At 37.3% G+C, this 7,500-nt stretch overlaps 1 long non-coding RNA gene across 2 annotated transcripts in view; it reads left to right on the top strand.

Moving 5' to 3' along the window:
* LOC135205102 (uncharacterized) overlaps positions 1-7,500 on the top strand; it is a 96,836-nt gene that overhangs the window by 521 nt on the left and 88,815 nt on the right. The window contains exons 1-3 of one of the 2 annotated variants that reach the window (XR_010312480.1): positions 1-4,073; positions 4,330-6,778; positions 7,286-7,494. The exon at positions 1-4,073 is cut by the window's left edge and continues 520 nt beyond it. This is a non-coding gene — a long non-coding RNA (uncharacterized LOC135205102). Of the gene's footprint in view, positions 6,779-7,285; positions 7,495-7,500 lie in introns of those variants that run through there. The other variant, XR_010312479.1, reaches the window with a different exon arrangement.

The raw sequence follows: 7,500 nt of genomic DNA, 5'->3' as shown, positions 1-7,500 counted from the left end.
AATTCATGTGGTCGTACTTTTAATTCGCCATTCATTCATAGTATGTTTAATTTGCCAGTAATTGCGCATTATGCGTATTGCACCAGCCCAGATAAGGTGAAATCAGGCTGGACAAAGTGGAAGTTGTACGACCTTCTTGAGCCACTCCCCGGAAAAGGGGGGAGAGGGAACGGGGGAACTGTCATGGACCCCGTGGGGGGGTGGGACTCCCCAGAAAGGGGGTGGTGTGGTGGGGGCACCTTTCCCCCGAATGAAAGGTTGGCAAATTGCCCGGCCGCCATTTCAGTGGAGTGAATGGTAGCTAGATTTAGCAGTGTTCAGTTAGGGAGGGACAATGATGGTTCTAAGCAGAATATTTTTTAGCAGTTTCTCATTGTTACTGTTTAGTGGGAAAGGGAGGTAGATTGAAAGAATGTGGCTCCCCCCCCCCTCTTTGTTTTATGAACAAAGAATATGGCTTCCTTTTTTTTTTTACGAACTCTATGTGGTATCAAAGTGATTTGTGCATCAATGAAGTGCAATGGTGATAATGAAACCTGCAAAAGTTTGCTTACTGGCGTACGTTGATGTGCCGTGAGATGTTACGTGTGAAGGGTCACATGAAATATTCAGTGTTAGTGAGGACGGCCGTAGGTTATTTATAGTTTTTTGAATTGATTGGTGTTAAGTTTAATATATCTTATAGGTTTGATAATATAGGATGTACCCTGTTAATAATTGATTTGATATTATGGGATGCACCCTGTTGATAATCGGTCATTAAATAGAGGCATCAGTTAGGGAAGTCTTGCATGTACCCTATTGTCTGTGGATCATATCTCGCTCTGTATGTAGAGCGAAGTGTTCCTTGGACAGAGACATCTGCATGCTGACCTATTTGGGCCCCATATTTAATGACCAAATGTTCCAATATCAACAGTAAGTGCACTTATTACTATATGCTAGGATCTTGATACCATTCAGTAGGCTGCCTTGCGATATGGCTGAGAAGATTGACTAATGAAATATAAATATACTAACCACAAAAATTGCACATGTTTTTCCTAATTAGGGAATGTTTTTATATTGATTTGCAGTACAGTATAGAACACGGAAAGGTAAATATCCTGTGTTGAGCCTAGGCATTTGTTTTTAGATGGCGTCACTTGCAATTACAGATAGTTAATGGATGCTTTTAAGCAGAAAAGGTTTTATTTCAACACGACTAGCTTGGAACCTCCCATTAAAACCTATTGATTTGGTTTTTAAATTTTTTTTTGTTATGAAAGGAAGTTTAGCTGAATGGCCAGCGTAGGATTCATTTAATGGAAAATGGTATGTTATTTAGCAATGGCCAGGGTCTGAAGGTTGGAAAGACAATTCATTTTCATTTTTTTATTATTTCAATGAAGTAGTTGCTTTGGCAATAAAAAATAATTTTTAATCCACTTTTAATTTATGAAGAAAAGGTTAATTTAGAAACTTGGATCACTAAGTAGCAATCAGTTATAGATAAGTATTAAGTTTGGTGTATTTTGGAGCGATATAAACATCAGTGTAGTTGGAGGATTCATGTTGAAGGGTTGTAAGCTGTTAGGGATAGCATGACATGGCTTATTCTGTGTTAATCATCACAGACTTTTTGCTGTTTAAGTATATGTAGTTATGCATTAATCATCGTAGACATTTTCCATAAAGTATATTTAGTTATACTTTATGTATTCTCGTGTATGGTCATCAAGTCAATTTTGACTTTAAAAAAAAATGTAAACCATGGTTTTTTGTATGCCATTTTCTGGCCACCTAAGGCTGGAAAGATGTACTATCAGAATAAAATGAAAATGGCAAAGGATTATCTTGAGTATCATTTTGGTTACCTTTTCATGTTTTGTGAACGGTTTAGTTAATGATTTCCTTTTTACAGCAGTTGCTGTGTTCGCATGTCGAATGGCATGGACAACGCCTCCCTCCCCAGGCCATCGGGAACCATCCCTAGCACTGATTTGGTTTAGTACTCTGCAGCAACGAGTCTGTTGACACCGCACTGGTTAAGAACTGCAATCCTACATACCTTTTTATACTCAAAATGTATATCTTGAGGAAACTTGAAATATTGGTACAAGAGTTTAACAGCGAATACGATACTCCCGAAACAATATTACTCCTTGCAGTGTGGTGTTACGATGGCACCTGTACATACTGCGCAGGAAAGGTTCTTCTCAAACTGAAACTGAACACTACATCCCTACTACCCCCACTGCAGCAGCCGTCACCCATGCCCTTTGTGTGACTGGTAGACGTATCATTCATTTTAGTTAACAACTTGCTTTCTGGAGAGAATTTGATAATCTTATACAGTACAGTGTCTTGGCAATATTTGGGTTAGATTCTGTCATTTTTTTTATTTTATTTTTTTATCAAGATTGAGCAGTATGAATGTTGAATATGGAATTTTCACCACTTTCATCTCATCCTCAAAACTTTCTTTTATACCATCCCATGGCTATGCTGTGACGACATGCAACCTGTATGGCCCACCACCTGACTCAAGAAACTGCTTCTGTTCCGACTGTGAGCACAAGTTTAGTTGAGGTATGGGGAGGGGTTTGGTATTTTCATTTATTACAGCCAATTGGTTTTGTTGCCTGACTTATCTCAACGCTTAGTGGCTCAGGTTTTTTGTCATCTGTGCACTCATTAAGGACTGTACAGTTGATTAGCATGAGTTAATATAAAATATATTCATGCTCAGTAATTCTGATTAATAGTGGCTTATTGATTATTAATTTATATTTGATATATTAATAAGAAACTTCAGATTGTCCAGATTTGGTAAGCATTTGACAGAGTGAACAGTTTCTCTACAGTAACTGATATTAATGTTTTCCATAAAATCACGATTTAGTTAATGTTTATCCATAAGAGAATCATGAGATAAGTTTAATTGTAAGCTGCTTAGACTATGAGTGAGAATTGCTCTACACTTAGCTGATAATTCATGTTATTTCATATGAAAATCACGACTTGAATTAACTGTAACATGCCTAGACTTTCAGTATAAGCTTTCTGGAAAGTAGTAGTCAAAGTAGCATGATTGTATCATTGTATGAGATTAAATGTATGTTCAGGTAGTGAACTTGCTTGGGAAAAGTTGTAAGAGGTAGGACAGTCTTATTATGGAATGCCCATCTTACTCTTTCTTTTTACCCCGTGCTCTTTCATATTCAACCTGAGCCCTGGGTGCCGATAGATTTGCAGTAACCGGAATAGAAATTCGCAGCTGTCAACGAGGTAGAGGTATGACAAGTGTAAGATGTCCAAAGCAGATTTTACCATTAACTCTCCCCCTTTTAAAGTTCAGATTATGATAGTTCTTCCACAATCATATGATGGGCTATGGTAAAGGTAAGTTGCAGATGCAGTAAAAAGGGCAGAAATTATCTGGAAAGTAAAATTGGAAATCGGAAGTTATGATGGTGGGACAAATTTACTGTTAACTACACCTTTACTGTAGCCCAAGATTTCATGAAACTATTACACTTTTGCTTGACAGTTAAGCAAGTAATAACCCTGTTTTGAATCAGTTCAGAATACGAGTAAATTGGAGGAAAATGAGATTGAGGTATGAGGATTGCTTCATATTTATTTAAAGCTTTACCAGTGCACATAAGATTAACTTCTAGAAGTAAAACCTTGCAACAGATGTAGAACCTTTGGAAAGTTGTCAACAGGAGTCTTAATAATGAAATACGTTCTGTATATGAATATGAAAAATGCCCAATACTGTCCTTACAGGAGTCTCCAGATACGTATAAGCAAGTGATGTGTCATTGTCCAGAAACAAGAGTGGTGTTAAGCACAACTGATGGTACAATTGCAGACGGCAAGGGGTCCTCTGCAACATCTTATAGTTCTGCTAAGTTTCCAATGAATAAAAAAAATAATAGGTTGGCTGCAGGCAAAGGGTCCTGAGGCTATCAATTCCCATCAAGGTATTCCAGTAATCGGTAGTGGAGCCATAGGCAAGGGGTCCTGTGTCCTGGCTGTTTCATGTACATCTTGAAGGGTCAACTGCAGTCCCTGAGTGTTGCAAGGTATTTTTTTAAAGGAAATTTTCTTACAGAACATGCAATTTTTTTATTTAATTTTTTTTTGAGGAAAATCTTATTTTTTTTTTTCAAAGGCAATATAAACCATCCAGACTTTTCTCTGTACTACTAAAGGTACTTTAAAATTTTCCATTTATACTATTCTACAATGCTGAATGTAATTGAAATTCTTTTATAATCATTCACTTGTACCAAAACAAATGGTCAAAGGAAGTAAGGGGTTTGGGTTGGGTTGTGAAAGTTTGTTACAGGTTCTGACGACTACGTGACAAGTTGGTACGCTGTCCTTCAGCGAGTTGGACAGGAGTTGATGGGTAACAAAGATTCGATATGCAGTGAGTGAGGTTCTTGAACTACTACAAAGGTGTTGGAGGATCACTAGTTCCCACAGAATTGCGATTTGACCTGCGCACTACCTAGTTTGTGTACCGGTTTTGAAAGTTTGCTTTGCGGTTTGACAAGAACACTTTGGGGCGCATGTAAGTTGAATGATCCAGCCAAAATATACTTGATCAATGGAAACCTGTAATGCTGTTATTTCATTTTTTATTTTTTTTTTTAAATCTCCAGTCATTACCAATTTTGAATACTTCAGTAGTTATTTAATTGAAGCAAATTATTTATGCATTGGGTTATGGGTCTTCATAATGTTCAGGGTTGCTCTATCCTCATTTGCTAATGGGTTGTGTTGGTATGGAATTTGTAGATGGTAGTTTATGAAGATAGGATTATGCCTTTGTATAGTATGTAATTTGTTGGAGGGTAGCAGGGAAGGAAGTTGCAAGTGGCTTAAATTTTTGTCAAATAACTGTATTGCATATGTTGTGCTAGCTTATGGTATAGTGAGCTTGTTAAAAATTCTAAATTTAATCTTGCGATATTTAGCCCTTTCCATAGAATGTTACTACTAAAATTGAATGTGAGCAATTGTAACAATAAAAGATAGAGAGCTTTGGGCAAGGGCTGGGAAGGGGAGAGGGTTATCCATTGCCATTCCAGTGCCCCCACAGATATGAAAGCTGTCCTGCAGAGTGAAGTCCAGCAAGCAATGGTAACCTTGTTGGCTCTGCGTGTAAATCCCAGCAAGTGCTGTAGTAATTCCGCGTATACCTCTCAAATGTGTTGCAAGTAGCAAAGCCTTGGTTCTGCGCATGTTGCGAAGAAGCCGCCGGTGTATGCCATTTGAAGCTAGGACTGTCCGGTCCCCAAGGACCAGTGGAATGGGTTTGGAACCATATGTTTTGTGTACTTAGTCACATGCATGAGTAGTTGGTACCCTGTTCCGTTTCCTTTGGTATATATTCAGTATATTGCATTAAGATATTGTTTTATGAGGTTCAATGGTTGCTTGCCAGCCATATGGTCAGAGTAGATTTAGTTGGGTGGTAGGTTGCAAGTCCTGAAAAAGTCCATTTTAATCTTCAGGGTTTTAAGAAATGTAATATCCTTTTTAGTAGTTAGCAGACAAACAATACTATTGGTTTTGCACACAAAGCTTAGAGCAGCTGCAATAATTTTCGTGGGGTTGACCCTGAAGTGGTTGCTTTCGTTCATGCCGTGGCGATGTACATCAGTGGCTCAGTTCGTTTATACTCTGTAGCATGGGAAGCAGTTTTCAGTAAAGCATGAATTGGATGGGCAAGTTTTCTTGATGTTTTCCCCCCTACAGTATGCTGTTAATGTATGCTGGAATATAATTTAGGTAGCTAGTTATTATTATACAGTTAGGCCGCTACTTTTGTCACTACGTCGATCAGCATTGTTTGGCACATTATTAATAACAAACATTTTTATGAATTAACAAGGTGGCTATGCGACAGCAATTTCTTTGAAACTAAAAATAGCTTGATATTTGTCACTGATGTGTATTTGTACATGTAAATACTGTAGGCTGCTTCCTTTGTTGTATGTTAAACAGAACTGGACACGATCAGTATTTTGCCAGAGCATGATATTGAAGCCTTCAGGTTCATGGCACTTGACGTTGGTCTTAAACTTACTATAGAAATGCAAGAAGCTTCAAAGAAAACTTGCTTGTTAATGCACTGACAGCCTTTTTAACTCCTCTTTGAATGCACTTTTTGAAAGTTTTGTGGGTTTTAAGAACTTTATATGGGACATCTGTTCTTGCTGGCTGAATTCATTGCTAATTACTTGCAATTCTTGGATTTTCATTTCTGCTGTAAGCTCTATATCTTTGGAAGTTTTTATATGTAGGTTTTAATGTTGCCAGGGTGTATTTGGTGTTACAATTAATAGAATTAGTTTAGTAAGCTACTACCATAAAAAATTTTGGATGTATTCACTGGTTTGAATCCTTGAATGCCCCTATATGCCAATGAAATCTAACCCTGTAATCTTGTGCAGTAATCTGTTAGAGGATCCAGCATTTAGACATTTTATGAGAATGTAGGAAAACCCAATACTGTATGCTTTATATACGTAGCTTAGGCAATTTTGTGCTATTCATCAGGTACATGTGACGTTGCCCAGCAAAGGAAAGTTTTAACCCCCCCCCCCCATAAATATCTGAAAACATTCCCAAACTTCGAATGTGAGGGGTGAGATCACCCCCCACCCCCCCTCTGGATCCACAAACTAAAAGGATGTTAAGTGTTTTTATTTTGCCTTCATGTATATGCATAAGAAGCAGCAGCGTTCTTCGGTATAATCAAGCCAAAATTTGTAAGGTATGATGGTTTCTCTCTCTCTCTCTCTCTCTCTCTCTCTCTCTCTCTCTCTCTCTCTCTCTCTCTCATATATATATATATATATATATATATATATATATATATATATATATATATATATTATATATATATATATATAAATATTGGTTTTACATCTTCATAAAGTTGAAGTTCATTACATAAAGCTGAAATTCTTTACAATAACTGGTTGTTGCAATGCACTGTATATATATCAGCAAATTTGGTTAAAAATGGTATGATGTTTCCTCTCTCTCCTTCACTTCTCTCTCTCTCTCTCTCTCTCTCTCTCTCTCTCTCTCCTCTCCCTCTCTCTCTCTCATATATATATATCCATATTGGTTTTACATCTTCATAAAGTTGAAGTTCATTACCTAAAGCTGAAATTCTTTACAATAACTGGTTGTTGCAATGCACTGTATATATATCAGCAAATTTGGTTAAAAATAAGAGTTGTAGGAAGTTTCCAGTGAGAATTTTACTTTACAGGAACTGCTTTTGGTAAACACCGTTGAAACAAACCTAATGTTTACGTATGGCGCGCCCCGACTATTGCTTTATACTCTACGAGCGTTCTCCAAGAGCACGCTAGTTACAGCTGGTTTAACGAAGGAATGATGAACTTGCACATTGAATCAAAGCTTTCCACTTTCCTGGTTTTAAGGTTACTCATGATTTTTTTATATATATACATCCAATAGGGT

The sequence above is a fragment of the Macrobrachium nipponense genome, chromosome 48, assembly GCF_015104395.2.
Source record: "Macrobrachium nipponense isolate FS-2020 chromosome 48, ASM1510439v2, whole genome shotgun sequence".
Lineage (NCBI taxonomy): Eukaryota > Metazoa > Arthropoda > Malacostraca > Decapoda > Palaemonidae > Macrobrachium > Macrobrachium nipponense.
The sequence above is the reverse complement of the archived record's forward strand: the minus strand, read 5'-3'. Positions and strand labels throughout refer to the sequence as shown.